This window comes from Camelina sativa, chromosome 15 (genome assembly GCF_030686135.1).
Source record: "Camelina sativa cultivar CO46 ecotype springtype chromosome 15, ASM3068613v1".
Classification (NCBI taxonomy): domain Eukaryota; kingdom Viridiplantae; phylum Streptophyta; class Magnoliopsida; order Brassicales; family Brassicaceae; genus Camelina; species Camelina sativa.
The window spans coordinates 8,931,002-8,950,533 of record NC_141894.1 but is presented as its reverse complement, the minus strand read 5'-3'; the positions used below and the strand labels follow the sequence as shown (position 1 = coordinate 8,950,533).

At 36.7% G+C, this 19,532-nt stretch overlaps 4 pseudogenes across 1 annotated transcript; 1 reads left to right on the top strand and 3 right to left on the bottom strand.

Moving 5' to 3' along the window:
- Positions 1-420: 420 nt before the first annotated feature.
- LOC104767607 (putative F-box/LRR-repeat protein At3g18150) lies at positions 421-9,811 on the bottom strand (annotated as a pseudogene).
- Positions 2,698-9,205, top strand: LOC147926423 (uncharacterized; annotated as a pseudogene).
- A 4,188-nt stretch (positions 9,812-13,999) lies between the features above and the next one.
- LOC147926422 (putative F-box/LRR-repeat protein At3g18150 pseudogene) lies at positions 14,000-15,599 on the bottom strand (annotated as a pseudogene). Its single transcript, XR_015581628.1, has 3 exons — positions 14,716-15,599; positions 14,467-14,640; positions 14,000-14,347 (listed from the first exon to the last, which is right to left on the bottom strand). The product of XR_015581628.1 is annotated as a putative F-box/LRR-repeat protein At3g18150 pseudogene (transcript).
- A 1,103-nt stretch (positions 15,600-16,702) lies between these two features.
- On the bottom strand, positions 16,703-17,960 carry LOC104748292 (F-box protein ETP1 pseudogene; annotated as a pseudogene).
- Positions 17,961-19,532: the final 1,572 nt, after the last annotated feature.

Genomic DNA, 19,532 nt, shown 5'->3' with positions numbered 1-19,532 from the left:
ATTATATGTATACGAAGTGACAAGATGAAACCAACTATAATTCTATTTGAAGATGTGGCTTCGTCTGATCGAATCTACTTCAACTCTTTAACGAGAAAAATAAAGAAATCTTCAAAGTCTCTATTAATTAGAATGATGATGAAAGTAACTAGATTTCTTTATCCATCCAGCTTTTTTGTTACTTTCATTCTCAAGCCCTTTGCTCCAAATAGAATTATAGTTGGTTTTGAAACTGATCAAAAATTAAAAGCCTCTTTCCAAATGATAAGTCTACTTCGATCTTCTCTAGAGAGTGTTCATCATCTCAAATAAAGAACCACACCAAAAGTGACAAGTTATCCAATGAATCCATGATTGAAAGAAAAAAACAAAAAAGAAATTTAAAAAAAAAATAATTCGATAGATGTCTATGATTCACTACTAATCTAATGTCATGGGGATGGTTGAGAGAACAATAGAGACATTTTTGTTGCGAGAAAGTGTCTTCGAAACCAGCTTTTTAAACGTACTGTAAGGGTATTCTTCCAACAACACGACCATTTTCTCTATTTTTTTTTGTGTGTTTTAAGCATAAGTCTCATGAATGAAACCACGTGCTTTGGCTTTACCTTCCAACGTGATCTGTTCCAGTTTGCCCCTTCTTTTAATCTCCAACACTGATCCGGATTCAAGCCTTGGGAAGCCACGTATTCGTCAAGTTTAACCTTCTGTACAACACGAAAAAAACAACTTGCTTCTTGGATACAACATTCAAACTCAATTATAGTTGTGTCAAGAAAAAAATAAAAGGTAACTGTACCGGTAAGGTGTTGCCGATTATTGTGTGTACTGTTAGCGTCTTTAAATCAGGTGAGTTTTGTAATATCCTCTCTATACCAATAATAACATTACGAGAAATCGATGTCTTAAGAGTCAAAGCTTTGACTTTGAACATCGGCAAAGGAACACCAAGTAACTCAGCAAGAGACAAAACCTAACAAAAATCACGTTAAAGTTAGTGAGCATGCGCATAACATAGACTCATAGAGTTAGGTATGTTCCTAAATATAGAGAATCAATCCATCGATCATCACTCGTCGTGGATTGTACAACCAACCTACTCATTCAACATGCGTAAAGTATATATAATTATATGTACGAGCAGGAGTTCTAGGCATTAGAGAATGCAAAAATAAAGGTCAAAAGATACCTGAAGAAGGATTTCCTCAAAAGTAAGCTTCTCTACATTCTGCAACTCTTTTAGCAGCTTTAGCACCATGTTTTGAAGAATATCAGCTTCAATGTTATATTGGAATGGGCTAATGCAAATGGTTAGTTTAGTTTCGGCTAAAGACGAGACATCAACTAAAGTAAATAATGAAGACTTAGTGCTTGTCAATATGAGACAATGGAGATATGGCGCCACAATCTGCGTTGGCCCATAACCCGAAGCGCTTTCGTTGATTTCTAATGTTCTCAAACGCATCGATTTGCTGAGATCAAGAATCCTGAGTTCACTGTAGAAATCCAACTTTAAGCTCTCAAGAATCGGACAGCCAGATAGAATCTTAGCAATGGATTCATCAGTGAGAAAACAATGACGCAAGTACAACTTCTGCAGGGATGTCCAAGACACGGAGCATCTAGGAGGAATCGTAGCAGAAATGAATAACCTAATGCTGAGTTTCTTGACAGATGTATTGATGTAGAAGAAATCAGGAAAATTATACTTAGTTAAATCAAGGGATATTTTCTCCACGTTACGGGACATGACGAACTTGATCGATTTGCAGATGCCGATGAAAGTGGTAGTATGGAGGTGAAACTTCATCATCTTTAGAGCTGTGTAGTGAGTAAGGGTTTTGCTTATGGAGTAAGCCTGATCAAGTCGATCATAATCAAATGAAAGGGAAGGTATATTCACTACAAGAAAATTGGGTTTTAATAGCATAGTAGTATAGCGTTTTTGGCAATAATGCTATCGTTAGTAGATCTTTAATTTTTAGATAGCGTTTATGTATATGTAAACGCTATGTTATATTACATTAAAAAATGAATAAATTTTTTGTCTATTTCGGGGCTATGTTTAATAGCAATACCAATTAGTAAACGCTATGATAGTGTTAGGCGGTAAACTAAAAATTTGATCCCGCGACACTTAGAAAAATTTGGAGGCTATCTTTTCACTTCTCGACAAAAATCCCCAATTACCCACGAACCCTAAAATTTCATTTCTTCCCTCTCTCTTTTTTTTTGCTCGATTTTCACTGTCTATTTCCGAAATCCGACTTGTGTCCGACACAATTTTTACTCTCCCAACACAGATCTCCGACAATTTCACTCTCCGACACAGATCTTACTCAAAGTCTTTGCCAAATCGGATTGTCTCCCGAGTCTTTCCAGCTTCCCCTCGGTCGATTGTGGTTTTATTTTTCTGGTAAATCTCACTCTTTTGTACGAAATCTCAGTTTTGTTCATTCTTTCGATCTAAGGTTTTATTGTTCTGATTCTTCTGATATGTTTCTAATTTGTTACTTTCGTTTTTTTGTCGGTCGATTTCAAGGAAAAGTGAAGACAATCTAGAAGGTATTTCACTCCAACTTGGTCGATTTCGTTTTTTTGTTTTTTTTTTGTCGGTCGATTTCGTTCTTTTTTGTTGTGACTTAACGTGAGTGTATCTGATTACTTGTGTGCACATTTGGTCGGAGCTGTTGTAACATGGATAAAACTTGGGTCTGGTTACCAAGGTATTAACTTGAATGTTCTTCATCCATATCATTTCAGATTTGGGTTTCTTAGATTTTGTTTCTCTGATTACTTTTGTACGTTTCTTTATTACTTACAGGAATAGTCTTGAGTATGAGCTAGGAGCAACTAAATTTGTGTTTGATTCAGCAAGATGTTTGGGTAATCTATCAGATATGTTTTGTCCTTGCGTTGACTGTCGCAATGTGGTTCATCAGTCAAATGAGACAGTGTTGGAGCATCTGGTTATTAGAGGGATGGATCTAAAGTACAAGAGAAGTAAATGTTGGAGTAAACATGGGGAGATAAGGAATGAAAAGACAGCGGATGCTGATACATCTGAGTACGAGGCTTTTGAGTTGATTAGGACAGCTTTTAAGTCGAGTGAAGGCAAGAAATTGTCTGAGAATCACAGTGTAGAAGAGTTGGAGGGTATTGACAGTAAAGAGGAAATCGAGTTTAGAAAGAAGTTAGAGGATGCAGAAACTCCCTTATACTTGACGTGTGCTAACTACACAAAGGTTTCTGCAATCATGGCACTTTACCGGATAAAGGTCAAGAGTGGGATGTCAGAGAACTTTTTTGATCAGCTACTGACAATAGTACATGACATGCTACCTGGAGAGAATGTGCTGCCTACGTCTACGGATGAGATGAAGAGATTTTTGAAGGTTTTTGGTTTTGGTTATAATTCCATTCACGCCTGCATAAATGATTGTATCCTTTATCGGAAGCAATATGCGGAGTCAACAAGCTGTCCAAGATGTGCTGAATCAAGATGGGAAACAGATAATATAACCGGTGAGGAGAGGAAAGGGATTCCAGCAAAGGTGCTACGGTACTTTCCAATAAAAGATAGATTTAGGAGGATGTTTAGATCAAAACGGTTGGCTGAGGATTTGCGTTGGCACTTTACTAATGCTAGTGAAGATGGTACAATGCGGCATCCAGTGGACTCCTTGACTTGGATCCAGGTAAACGATAAATGGCCAGAGTTTGCTGGGGTTGCTAGAAACCTTAGACTAGGAATTTCTACTGATGGGATGAATCCATTCGCTATCCAAAACACCAAATACAGCACATGGCCGGTGTTCTTAGTCAATTACAATATGGCTCCAACGGAGTGTATGAAAGAAGAAAACATCATGTTGTCAATGTTGATACCTGGACCAACCGCACCAAGCAACAATATTGATGTATATCTACAGCCGCTGATAGATGACCTAAAAGAGTTATGGAATGATGGTATGGAGGTTTATGACTCGTTTAAGCAGGAGAGTTTCACTCTAAGAGCTATATTGTTGTGGAGTATCACTGACTATCCAGCATTAGGTACATTATCTGGATGTAAAGTGAAAGGGAAGCAAGCGTGTATTGTCTGTGGGAAGGATACACCTCATAGGTGGTTAAAGTTCAGCCGCAAACATGTATATATGGGTAACAGGAAGCGTTTGAGACCTGGACATCCTTACAGACGTAAGAAAGGGTGGTTTGACAATACGGTGGAGGTTGGTACTGCAAATAGAATTCAGAGTGAAGCAGAAATACTTGAGAGCCTTAAAGATTTTAGGAATGAATTTGGTAGACCTTTAGATAAGAAAGGCAAGAGAAGAAGAGTTGAGGCAGATGTTGATGATGCAAGTTCAGCTGATGAATATGAAGAAGGCGATGATCAATGGCGGTGGAAAAAAAGATCAATCTTCTTTGACTTACCTTATTGGAAGGTTAGTAGAAATTAATAAATGAAATTTCAATTTGGTTCTTAAATTTAACTACTATAGTGTGTTTTTGATTTTCACTTGTTGAATGGATATTGCAGTATCTGCCTGTGAGGCATAATATTGATGTCATGCACGTGGAAAAGAATGTGTCTGATGCACTATTATCTATTCTAATGCATAGTGGAAAATCCAAGGATGGGTTGAAAGCAAGGAAAGATTTAGAAGACATTGGTATTCGAAGCAACTTACATGCGGAGATACGTGGGAAGAGAACCTACTTACCTCCAGCTGCGTATTGGCTTTCTAAGGAGGAGAAACGTAAATTGTGCAGAAGGTTATCCAAATTCAGAGGTCCTGATGGATATTGTGCCAACATCTCCAATTGTGTGTCAGTAGATCCTCTCAGCATTGGTGGTCTCAAGTCACATGACCATCATGTCATAATGCAGAACCTGTTTCCGGTGGTTTTGAGAGGTTTACTGCCTAAAGGACCTCGTATAGCAGTGAATTGAGTATGCAATTACTTCAACAGGCTGTGCCAACGTGTAATTGATCCAGAGAAGCTAATTACACTAGAATCAGAGTTCGTGGAAACAATGTGTCAGTTGGAGAGATACTTTCCACCATCTCTTTTTGACATTATGTTTCACCTGCCAATACACCTAGCAAGAGAAGCACGCTTGGGTGGCCCTGTACACTTCAGATGGATGTACCCTTTTGAGAGGTAATTTCTATGTTCTATATATTTAAGATGTTAAATAATCTTGTATGGCCATAATTATAATGAGTTTTCTTATGTACATGTAGATACATGAAGACACTAAAGGCATATGTGAAGAATTTTGCAAGGCCAGAAGCTTGTATGGCTGAAGGCTACTTGGCGGGTGAATGCCTTGCGTTTTGTTTAGAGTTTCTTCAGAAGTCTGTTCTAGTTGAAGAAACACTTGCTCGCAATGAAGATGTTGAGGTAGATGAACATGTCCTTGAAGGTCGACCACTGCAGAAAGCCACAGAAAAGATTCTCACAGATAAAGAGCGAGACATAGCTCATCGGTATATTCTCATGAATACAGCAGTCATGGAACCATATATTGAGTACGGGTAAATTTGATTGAGTTTTATATTTACAATCTTGGACTTTTAGGAAATATGAGTCTAACTATGTGTAAAACAGGTTGCATTTGGAAGAACTGCAAGCTACAGATGCAAGATGCGCAAAGAATTCAACTCTATTATGGAAATATCATAACGAAAGGTTCCCACAGTGGATTAAAGAAAAGGTTAGAAGAATGTCAAATATCAATTTGTTAGTTATAAATTTGATTGTGGTTGTGTTCATGACAAATAATTGTTTTTTGTTAACTGTTAGATACCAAGTAACTCGAAGGACCATTCTAGTAGGCTGAGATGGCTTGCTTTTGGACCAAGACATATCGCTCAAACTTATAAGGGTTTTGTAGTAAACGGCCATCGCTTTCAAACAGATGATGTCAAGAGGAAGACTCAGAATAGTGGAGTAACTTATGAAGCATTCTCTATGTGTAGAGCTAGTTCTAAAGATACGAGACAAATGGCAGACATAGTAGCATTCTATGGAGTGATAAAGGAGATCGTATTGATGGACTACCACATGTTCCAGGTTCCATTATTTAGGTGTAGTTGGGCTAACAAAGGGAATGGAGTGAAAGAGGAAGACGGGTTCACACTTGTCAATCTCCATATGAATCAGACATCATTCTTAAATGATCCTTTCATTCTGGCATCGCAAGCTAAACAAGTTTTTTACTCCAGAGATGATGAGAACTCACCTTGGTATGTTGTTATGCGGGCACCACCAAGAGGGTACAACATGATGGACACAGTAGATGAGTTAGTTCCTGCACAATCATCAGTCCAGCCAATTGAAGATTTAGGAGATCATGAGACTGATGATGACAGTTTTTGTGTTAGGGATGATTGTGAAGGTGTTCTAGTATAAGATTTAATTAAAAACTTGATTGTGTTTCAGGTAACCAAAGACGATGAAACTTGTAGCTGATAAAGTAGTTCGTCGCAGTAAGCGCCAGGCGGGAGTTGATGTGAGTCCTGTATTATCCTTGAGGAAGAAGAAAAACAAGAAGGCTCATGTAACTGAAGGAGATAATAGTGCAGAGGAACCAGATCAGAGTGTTGAGATAATGCAAAATGTAACTGAAGGAGATAAGAACGCAGAGGAACCAGATGTTGGAGAAAGAGATGAGACTGAAGCAGAAGAAGACTCACCCCGTGTACAAGAATCTAACGCCTCTGAAACACAAACACAACAATCAGATAACATAAAGAAGAAGTCAAGAGGTCCAACGAGAATGCGCAAAGTGGCAAAGCATGATGACGATAAGGTGGATGTGGAGTTTAATGCTATGGGTGAGCATGTTGGCAGTGGATCAGTGACACTCTCCTCTTTCCTTGGTCCTCTTGTGAGAGAGCATGTGCTAGTACTGCTAGATGACTGGAGACATCTCGATGAAAGGACAAAAGACGTGATGTGGGAAGAAATTCAGGTAAGCTTGACTAAGTGTATATCTATCTATTAATAATCTGTAAATGATTTTAATGTTTTAAGTTGGCAATGTCTGACAGGTAAGGTTCAATTTGAAAGAAGATTGGCAAAAAGAAGCACTCTTAAGGCAAATGGGTGGGTTGTGGAGGGCTTCTAAATCTACGCTTTCTAGAAAAGTTCGAGCTACTAAAAGCAAGGTCAAATTACAGGAACTAAAGCCTAGCAACATCCAATGTGCATCAGCTTGGAACAGTTGGGTGAATAAATTGAATAGCACAGCTTCTAAGGTTATTAAAAAACTTCCCATTGATTATTTAACTTTTTTTTGTGTATATTACTTATGGCCATTTCTTTGTGTCAATAGGAGAAAAGTGAAAAATTCAGACGTATGAGGAAGGGTCAAATTCCTCACACCACCAGCCGCAAAGGAATGGTTCGCTTAGCTCATGAGATGGTATGTGTGCTTCTATATTGAATTGGTTGGTTGTATGACTACTTGAGATATTATAGAATTAGTTGGTTGTACTTGTAGAAAAAAAAGAGTTCTGATCCTAGGAAAGTTACTAGAAGTAAGGTGTGGATAGCAGGACATACACATTCTGATGGAAGACCTGTGAGGGAAGAATTTGCAGAAACGATTGTAAGAATCACCAATCATAATATTTGTTCTTTAAGTTATTTGAAAGTAGTTTATATATGTTGTGTATCAATTTTTATTTCAGGAAAAGATCAAGACAATTGATAGTGAAATGGACTCCACAACCACGGATAATGTTAGAGACGATGCTGTGAGTCAGGTACTTGGAAAAGACAAACCAGGAAGACTTAGGGGCATGGGCAGAGGCGCTACTGTTACCAAGATGGCATTCTTACAGACTAGAGACTCCCATGTCCAGAAGCTTGAAGCTACTCAAGCAGAATTACTTACCAAGATTGCAGATTTGGAGAATGTGGTCAGTAACTTAGCTGGTAAAAAGGTAACTATTTTAAACTGGTTCTGTCATGATGTGAAATTTTAAGATGTAATTTTGATTTAGATACCAACTTATATGGATGTTTTGGTTATCATGTCCTTGCAGAGTCATGATCCGGTTTCGCAGTCTGACTTAAGCGATGCTACCAAAGGAGGAATTAGGTGCCAGCTACTGGATTGGTGTTCGGCTAATGATGTGGTTGTTGGTGAAGGAGAATACTGTTCCAGTGAACCTACATATAAGATTGGTCGCATTCCATTGGGTCCTAATGCAGCAGCTGTAATTGTGAAGTATGCATCAATCCCAGAAGCATATATCTGGAGACCTACTCCAACCATTGTCTCCCTTAGTCAAGCTGTAGGAGGTAAAATCGCATGGCCCACTGACAAGATAATATTAGACGATCCCCTATCCCAACCTCCTACCACTGTTAGTGAAGAGGTAAATTACGACTGCTGTATTTCTCTCTAGAATAATGTGAATTAGATTATAATTTGACTGTATATTTTTTGCGACTCGTTAGCAAACGGATGCATCACTAGGAAGAGTTCACATCTTTGATTATTGGAATGGAAATGGGGATTTGATTGCTGAGGGTCTGTTGTTGTCAACTGATGCTAAACATTTGGTGAACGATATTGCACTGGGACCAAATGCTGCAGTTGTTAAGGTCCAGCTAGTGGTAAACCCGGATGCTTATTTATGGAGACCAATGCCTGAATTCTCAATCATGGGTGATGCACTAAATGAGACCATAGCATGGCCTATTGATAAGATAAACCTAATCCAAACACTTCCAACCGATGAATCAACCAGGAAATCAAGTCAGGTAAGTTTTTGCAACTAGTTTTTTTGCATGTCTGAATGGTTGAAACTTTGATTGCAATTGTTGATCTGATGATGTGTTATAATTTTTGGTTATAGAGTGCTAGTCCCAGCACTGGTAGTAGCAGCAAATGTGCCAAACAGAAGTGTATTCTGTTGGATATTGATAACTCTGGGCAGAGAGTTGCCACCGGTCGTGTATCCTCAACTGATCCAGCAGAGAAGGTTCATTTCGTCCCTTTATGTCCCAATGCTAGCAAGGTATGGGTAGAGGTTTCAAAGGTTGATGGTGCTAGAGTATGGAGAGCAAACTCTGAGGTTGAATTCATAGCTGATGCAGTCGGAACCACTGTGGCTTGGCCTAATGACAAGATTATATTCATTTGAGGCTGACACATTTGAATTTTATGTAGTACTATGAACTTGTATCTTTAGAATGTCTGTGGCTTTGTAACATTCAATCTTATTGGATATTTTAAATTTCTATTAAACAAATCAGAATTTCTATCAATTAAAAAAAATAATATAATTAAAAAATAAATAATTAAAATAAATAATAAAAAAATAAATGTAAACAATTACATTTATATAAATGCTATATTAATATTTAAAACAACAATTTGAAAACGCTGTTATAGAATATTTAATTGCAGACGCACAAACGCTATGGTAGCCGCGAATACGATAGCAGAACAAAAAAACACTATATAAAGTGTCTGACCTATAATGACGGGCGCAGATATAGCGTTTGTTAAAATGCTATGATATTGATAGATAGCGTTATTCAGATGCTATTAAAACCCAATTTTCTTGTAGTGATTGCACCATACATGCCTCCATCTTTTTGACAAGAGGGAAGTTCGGATGGCGAGCTTGGTCGGAACAAAGGTGAGGATATCTTGGAGGATCACATCAGGTAAGGAGCTTATTAAGTCTACTGCTCCTTTGATTCTCCGGGAGCTGCGACGACGACCTTTGAGGCGGCGGCCACCGACTCTTAAAGCGGCGGTGGACCTGTCGCCTGCCATCAAAATTTGCCTCTGTCTTTAGGGTTTATTATTATGGAACATCTTTGTTTTTTTAAAGCGTCACACGTTTTTATTATGGATCGCCTCTATCGTTTTTACACATACACTATCTCCTATCGTAATTATATATTAGGCCCTATATAATTAATATGTCGGCAGAACTATTTTGTCTTTCACGTTTATGCTAAAGTCCAAGTCAATCTATCAAAGAGTACTAGTTTCGATTTATTATAATAAATTGATGTGCGGTTGACAAAAACTAATTAATTAAGCTTAAACTTCTATGCCAAAATCAACCACCGAATCGCGAATTTTTTTTTTTATAGCTTTAACCTAACTTTAGGCACAAGTACAATCTCATATATAGCGTACCTTTTCTTTTGTTTACATGACTGACAATGATGGCGCAGCAAGAAACGCACCGTACCACCAGTCACATTAAATGTTGTTTGAAAAGTGCTTATCGGCCATATCAATCATTTTAATTTAAGAATGTAATAACATTTAGTTATATGTGATCAGAGTCAGATAGATTGATTGATTCAGAAGCAAACATAAAATAAATGATTCACAATTCGTGATTGTGCGGTGACATGACACCCATATGGTCATTGGAGGACAAATTTTCAAGATATTCTAAGCAAAGAAAATGATATTTGTGGGATATATATATATATATATATATATAGCTGCAAATGTCATGTGGCTGGAAACTTATACTTATACAGGAGAAACCTCTTGACTAGTCCTACATGTCGATAGTGTGGTGAAGATACTGAAAACAAAAATATAATCTTACAAGTTACAAAATCTTACCTTAGTAAATCAAACCAGAAAATTAAATCTTACACTCTATAGTCTATACACTATTACAAGCTCACTTGTAGTAAAATCAAAATAACATATCGCAATATATACGAATGTATCATTCATTAATTATATTGGATATATAAACCATAAGCCAATTCTTCACATAATTAAACACATTCTCTTATTTCCTCCACAATACTCGTTATAAACTTATAATCATAAATGTGTGTATATAAACCCATCATTCAATGGCAATGAAAACTTAGGGTTGAGAGAATATATAAGAAGAATTTTACATTATATCCTAACTTGTTTTACAAATAACGAAATGTCTTCTTCTACTAAGGTTCAATGTAAAATCTATATATAATAGCAAACCCACTTTTTTTTTGTCAACTTTTAATCCAACAGATGAGATTAGTTCCACTTTTAATTCAATGGTTTAAAAATATTACTCGTGTCTTTTCGTCGCACCCCCATCTTTCAAAAATCACACCTCTTAATTTTTGCATCTTTTTGTTGTACCTCCTGGTTTCAAAAATCACATCCATTAATTTTTACACATTTTTATTTCACACCTCTATATGTTACACCTCTTTGTTGTACCTCCATGTTTCACATCTATTAATTTTTACACCTTTACATTTCACACCTCTATGTCTTACACCTCTTTGTTTATTATATATAAACTTTTCTTGATTACATAAACAAGTTTCGAAAAATTGTTTTCAGAGTACTAAATAAAGAATTGTTATATTGAAGTGTTTTTTAACTATATATAATAGCAAACCCACTTTTTGTGTCAACTTTTAATCCAACGGATGAGATTAGTTCCACTTTTAATCCAACAGTTTAAAATTATTAATCGTGTCTTCTCGTTGCACCCCCATCTTTCAAAAATCACACTTCTTAATTTTTGCATCTCTTTGTTGTACCTCTTGGTTTCAAAAATCACATCCATTTTTTTTTACACCTTTTTATTTCACATATCTATGTGTTACACCTCTTTGTTGTACCTCCATGTTTCACATCTATTAATTTTTACACCTTTACATTTCACATCTCTATGTCTTACACTTCTTTGTTTATTATATATAAATTTTTTTTTACTAGATTACAAGTTTCGAAAAATTGTTTTCTGAGTACTAAATAAAACTAAAGAATTGTTATATTGAAGTGTTTTTTAACTAACTATATAATAGCAAACCCACTTTTTTGTGCCAACTTTTAATCCAACGGATGAGATTAGTTCCACTTTTAATCCAATAGTTTAAAATTATTAATCATGTCTTTTCGTCGCACCCCCATCTTTCAAAAATCACACCTCTTAATTTTTGCATCTCTTTGTTGTACCTCCTGGTTTCAAAGATCACATCCATTAATTTTTACACATTTTTATTTCACACCTCTATGTGTTACACCTCTTTGTTGTACCTCCTTGTTTCACATCTATTATTTTTTACACATTTACATTTAACACCTCTATGTCTTATACCTCTTTGTTTATTATATATAAACTTTTTTTGACTACATAAACAAGTTTTGAAAACTTGTTTTCTGAGTACTAAATAAAACTAAAGAATTGTTATATTGAAGTGTTTTTTAACTAACAAACATCAATCTCTAATTCAAGGTAATTTTATATATTTTCGCTGCGAATGACCTGTTAGTGTTTCTTATATATGAGTGTATGTGGCTTTTTAATTTGCTAAGTTGTGAAAGAGTATATCATTCAAGCATACGTTCTATTACAAAACACATGCGGGCATGTGGATTAATCTGTTCATGCATTGCAGGACAGTACTCCCAGAAAGTCAAAATCAATAGTGAGGCATGATGACATCCAGTGATGCCTAGAGTTACGGATAAGACAAAATTTTTTAACAAACATGGTATAATTTTATATAAGTTCTATTATTGACTTATTTAACCTATTTAATTTTTTTAACAAACATGGTATAAATATAAAAATATTTTTATTTTTTTGTTATGTAGGATGTCCATTAGATATAAATGATCCAGGTTAGTTTCCATTTTTTGTAAATAAAATTTTTAAAATTTTAGTTGAATTTTAATTTCTTATACTTTATGGGTATCAATCATTTTGATAATATATAGAAATATTCCAAATGAGCATGGAAATAGAGAGTGCCGAAGAAAAAGCCAGACATACTTGTGACAACACAAAATCAAATTCTAGAAAACGTAAACACGACCAAATGATAAATCAAATTAGGAAGAAAAGATCTTCTAGAGGTATCTTATTTAGTCTTTGGTGACTTTCTAATCTGTATATACAATTTTTTAAAAACATAATGTATAGGAGTCAAAAGGTGAGATAATATTATCACCTGTTTCACCAAATCGACTTCGTTTTCAATGTCATTGATTGAAGAATATGATGGCACCGATTCATAGACATAAGTGGGAAATCAATTCCTAATATATGGTGGTTCTGTACGTAATTACGCAAAACAAAAAATGTCAGGAAACCTAGAATTTGCAATAGGAGATATATTAAACCCATTAATTAGTTACTACTCACTAGAAATGGGAGTATCTAGGTTCATCCTACAAAATATTAACTTAGAGGTTTCAAAATAAAATATATCGAGAAATTTCAGCAACAAATTATAAGAATGCGAACAAAGGAGGAAATAAGGGAATAAACTTCTCACCACTACTGAACTAAAGTTTTCCATTAGAGCTCTACGCTTCGTCTCTCTCTCTCTCAATTTTTTTTCTGTAGATTTAGCAAATGTGAGTGGTTTGTTTTTTGTGTTTTCATTATTACGGTTTCGCGCGCTAATTAATAAACAAATTGGTTATTTGAATGTAGGTAAAAAACCTGTATCATCAAAAAAAATGAAACGGAATCAATTAATAAGGTATGGGGATTGTGATGCGTTAGTATGGCCTAAGGAAAGTACTGCAAAGGATCGGCAAACAAAAAGAGCTATATTTACAATATGTTGTAAACAAGGGCGTGTCAAATTGCCTAACATTCAAGAACCTCCGCTTCTGTTAAAAAAGATCTCTCTGATCTATCTTTCCGAAGACACATTAGAGTATATAATTCTATGCTCTCTATGTGTTCTATGGGTGCTGACATTGATTATTCAATTTTAAATTCAGCAGGTCTTTTTTGTTTTAAAGTGCATGGTGAAAATTATCATAAACTTAATAAATCAGAAAAATGAATACTGTAGATCCAGTTTAGAAACTTTAAAATCGAAATACTCTCAATGAGAGAATTATTATCAAAATTCCTCTCTAAAACATGACTTAGAGATATTAATTTCTTTAAACTTTCATTTTCCCGTGTGGCAACGCACGGGCCCGCTTCCTAGTATTCAGTAATATTAAATAAAGTATTACAGAAAAACAAATATTCAAGAAGATTCGGAACGAACCTATATATGACTCACCACTAATCATCTGATGTCAGGGATCGGCTTGATTATATAGGAGCGCAATGGAGACGTTCTTGTGGGAAAGTGTTGGAACGACCACCTCTTCTAACTTAAACGAAGGGTAACGTTCATCAAATATTACGGCTATATTGTCTAATGTCTTTGTGTTTTTAAGCACGAGTTCCAACAGTGAAGTCACGTGCTTTGGCTCGATAGAGCAACCGACCTTGTTAAAAGAGACCCCATCTTTTGACCTCCAACATTGATCCGGGTTAAAGCCTTGCAACTCCAAGTAGTCGTCTAGAGCATAGTCCTGCTCAACAGAAAGAAGATACAAAAATGGTTCTTGGATATATATTCGAACTGATCAGAGATACTTAGAAGAGATGTCAAAAGGAAGGTAAATTAAAAGAGGTTAAATGGTAACTATACCCGTATGTAGTTGGAGCTCTTTACGCGTACTGTTAGCTTCTTTAAATCAGGTGAGTTTTGCAACAGTCTTTCTATACTAGGAATAACATATTGAAAGATAAGTGTCTCGAGAGTCAAATCTTTCACCTTCAACTTAGGAAAGGGAACACCACGAACCTCGGCCAAAGATAAAATCTATCACAAAAAGCAAAGATCAAATTAATTGTGATTAATTAGAGAAATGCAATAAGGAGGACGACAGATACTTACATGAAGAAAGTTTCCCCCAAGAGTAAGCTTCTCTACATTCTGCAACTTTTCTAGCATCTTTAGCACTACGTCTTGAAGGAAACCAGCCTCGACGTTGTTCAATACGAAAATGCAAATCTCCAGCCTAGCTTCGGCTAAGTACGAGACATCAAAAGAAGTACATGCTAACTGTGAGTTTATTACCAATATGAGATTATGTACATGCGGTGCCAGAATCTGTGTTGGCCCCGGAACCCAACTGTAGGGGTATATATCTAGTGTTCTCAGACACAATGATTTGCTGAGATCAAGAACCTTCAGTTCACCACACGTATCCAATGTTAAGCACTCGAGAACCGGACAACCAGATAGAATCGCAGCCATGGATTCATCAGAGAGAGCACAATCACCCAGGTACAACTTCTTCAGAGATGTCCAAGACACCACCGAGCATCTGGGAATCACCATCTTACAATTGAACTTAAAGGTGAGTTGCTTGACAGAAGAACTCATGTAGAAGACATCAGGATCTTATACTCATCGGAATGAATATTCCATATATCCAACAATAGATTCTCCACGTTACGGGACATGAGGAACTTGATCAGCCTGTCTATGTCTTGATCGTTGCCGCTATAGCTGTTATGGAAGTGAAACTTCATCATCTTGCGAGATGTGTAGCGAGTTAGGGTTTCGTTTATAGAATCAGTCTCATATACTTCATCTTCACCATCGAATGAAAGAGAAAGTGTATCGCACCATACATGCCTCCATCGTTTTGACAAGATGGAAGATTTAATGGCGAACTTGCTCGGAAAAAAGGTGAGGATATGTTGTAGGATCTCATCAGGTAAAGTGCTTATCAAGTCTACTCTTTCACCGGCGGTGTTGCTGTCGTCCGCCATCTCTAATTTATCTAAAAGCTATTTTAAGATTTTCTAGGGTTTTGTTTTTATGATACCGCTCAACTCTACGGAATTTTTTTGACCAAAAAAAAAAAACAGAACAAAAAGTGAGTCTCCTCTACTATTAGGGCATGTCCATTGCACATATTTTACATGAAATGGACAAAAGAAAGAGAGAAAAATAAAAAAAGAAAAAAAAAATTAAAAAAAAGAAAAAAAAAGAACAAAAGTTGGAAAGAGAGAAAAGAATGTCTTGCCGAGACACTCAAAGACACTGAATCTAACATATGTCATCATTTAACTGGCTGGGGGAAAAAAAAATAATAATTAATTAGATTAAAATAAAAATATTATTATTTATTCTCTTTAACACCCAATTGGCAGTATCACCAAAGTTACTAAAACACTTAGGCCCAAATAAAAATTGCTCTTAGGCCCAAATCTATAAAACGACAGAAATAAATCTGTAACTAACCAAAGTTACTAAAACAAAAAACTCAAGTTAAATTTCGAACAAAATTTAATTTCCTATCAAACAATATCATATATCAAGGTGTATCGCACCATCGTATATATTTGGTGTATACGTGCCTCCATCGTTTCGACAAGACGGAAGTTCCTAATGGCGAACTTGGTCGGAATAAAGGAGAGGATGTGTTGTAGGGTTGCATCGGGTAATTAAGAGCTTATCAAGTCGTCTACTCCTTTTGATCACATACGTCTACTGCTCCTTGGTTTTTCCGGCGACGTTTGGCAGACGTAAATAAGTCAAACGACGACACATTTATATTTGCATAACTTAAGGTTAAACGACGACAAATCAAAGAGTTTATCATGAGTAAACATCTTCTGATATGTTTCAACTTTGGATGGCCCAAAAAAAAACGTGTGTTTTTGTGAATGGGTAATGATGACTTCTAGTTGTTGTACAACTTGTACTTAGGTGAAAAAGGAAGACTCGGAGCAGGGAGCTTTGTACACGAGGGACAGTTTTGTCATTGAATTATAAAAATGCTTGAAATTTTAGACATAAGACACTTATTCTTTCAATAGACACGTTTTGATCATAAAACGTAGTAGTATTTTAAAGCAAGGAAGGAACAATACAAAACCACACATCTGGCTGGGGTTGTTTAGTCAATTGGTTTTCTTTTGCCTCCAGCAGGTAGCTCGATTTGGACCAAACTTGGAACGTAATAAAGAGGAGCTGGCCAAGGTCCTGTCTGATGTGTAACAAGCGGATCACAACCAGATTGACTGACTTGATTGTTCTCCCCGAGAATGAATATCTTGTCGATGCAGTGGATGTAGCAGTCTTCTATCCATCTATCACAACACACGGCGAGTTTCTTATCCTCGTCAAGCACAAAATTTACTAGATCAGTAATTTGAAGATGAGGGCTCAAATCGAATGCTAAGACCTTGTTCCAGGACACCGCTTTGGTGGAGTCATTACCAATCTTACTTGTCACCCATATCTCAGCCTTGCATGTAGAATCGGGCTGTAAAAACACGGAAAGTTTCTCGTCTCTAACAACAGAAAGACTCAAAATTTTATACAATGGACACTGATAGGGAAGAGGCACAAACAGAGATGATTTCTCAGTAGAGAAATCAAATCTGAGCAATGACCAGCCAAGTTGCGGTTTTGATTTCTCCTTAGCAATAAAGTAAGTATTTCCCTTCAAAGGCACGATGTCTCCAGAGATCATACCGTCCCAGCCTGGTGGAGTGAGATCACCATCAGGAATCCTCCTCCACGAATCAGAGGAGTTAAGGTCGTAGATTTCGGTATCTTCGCCACCAGGATTATAGCACAAAATTTTGTAGCTTCTTTGACTGCAGGAGGACTTGTTGTTCTTCTTCTTGTAGTACCCGAGAACAAATGTGTTGGTATTCTTCCAACGATTGTTGGCTTCGATCCACCTGGTTTGACCAGTAAACGGGTTCCAAACCACTATTTGAGATCCGTAACGGCGGGTGCCTTCCTTGACGCATATCAATAAGCCGTCGCAGTGAAAGACTTCTGTTATATCAAACTGACGTGAATTTTTAAAGGGACACGGATGTGGTAGGCTAAGTTCTCTTTTTACCTCTACAGATGGAAGAGGAGGAACATCGTCTCCATGTGGGGGAAGATTGATTATGCTCAACGGACAAATCCGGCACTTCTCTGTCAAGATGAGAGAGTGAATCTCCTTTGGGGCATTATCAAAGTGCTCTCTTGCGAATCTCCTATCATCTTTGAACAAACGGTTCCATCGTTTGCAAGTTGCTCGTAACCGTTTCAGGGATGTGGCCGGAACGCGACAGAGTATCTCATCTACCAAATCGTTAAGAAGCTCCGGTATCGCCATCGATCTCAGTCTCAGCTCCTGTAAAGTCTAGCAGTTATGCTTTTGGTAATGTGAAGACTGAAGACTCTTTTTTATCGCGGGAGAAGAAAAAAACTTGACAACTTCGACTTAAGTTTAATCCAACCCTAAACAAAACTCTTTCGCTTGATCACTCACGGCTTTCTTGTTTTTAGAAAGAATGAAAGATTAAGAACTCAAAAGAATTATAAAGCGTCACTCTCTTGTAAATTTATTAATCCTTAGAAAATCACTCAAAACTAAGGTCACAAATCTCTCAATCTATCAATCTTTCTCTTGTAAACTCATATGTTATGCACCTTAGTTGCATCCCTATTTATATAAAACCAAAACCTACTAATCCTAATCTTATTTGGTAATGTATGATTAGATAACTCCTAAACAATTCCAATTCCTAATCTGTCTAGGAACTTTTACTCCAAGTAGGTTTATGATTTTTACTCCCTTCAAGCTTAAACCAACATACTTTACCCGTGATTTTTAATTGCTCCGTTTAAATCTTTTCATAAGCTCCACAAACTCTCCAAATGCTGCATACATGCAAAGATTACGCAAATTAGTTCGTATGATTTGTAACCAGACAATAAAAAAGACAAGCGTACTGAAAAATAATGGGTTTCAATACCGTTATCCGAGTCTCGAGGTCCAGGAGAAGCCTCAGGGTGGTACACTGGTACTGAAGAGACATGGCGTTCACTGCCGGAAAGAGAGACCTGCGCAACTTTCGTCGTTTAGATTGACGTGAGTCATTTCAACTCGTCCAGGAAGAGAAGTTGGATCAACTGCATACTTATGGTTCTGCCATATATATAATCCATACTAAAAAAATCAATCCCAAATCTTAACGCAAACACGCAACATTTACTGTACTAACAAGTGTGAAAAGCTGATTTTGAGAGACAAGTATGTAACTACAAGTTTTGAGAGTTTGCATGTATAAACTGAAAGCTAGAGTGAAGAACCCTAGTAAATAAGATAAAAGCGGCTCAAAATGATGATCTTTTTTGATAAGAAACTTGTTACATCACATAGAGTATATATAGCAAGGACTAGGTTTACAAGTCTTGATTGTTCCCGACACTTGTCATCATCTGCAGAGGATTGATGATCCAAGAGGAGCATATTTGTTCTTAACTTGGATCGTAGCATGAGCTGTCCTGATCGGTTTGACTGTACGAACTGATGCACATGGTGTAGGCAATGGTACACTTATGTTACCGTTGAAGGAGGCTTCATTGCTCAAAATCTTGATGGGCTTAACATTGTCGAGGCCCGCTACATTTCGTTTCTGGACCGAAACAACAAGGGCTGTTTTGTTGTTGTTCTGGTTTACATCCCCCCTCAAACTTGGTGTGGGAGGTACGATCACACCAAGTTTGTACTTCAAATCCTCAAACACCGGTATGGGCAGAGACTTGGTGAAGATATCAGCAAGCTAGTAGGCAGAGGGAATGTGATAGACGGTAAGAGAACCTTCTGCAACCTGTTCTCTAACATAATGGTAGTGAGTCTTAAAATGCTTGGACTTTTTGTGGAGAGTAGGATTCGCTGAGAGATA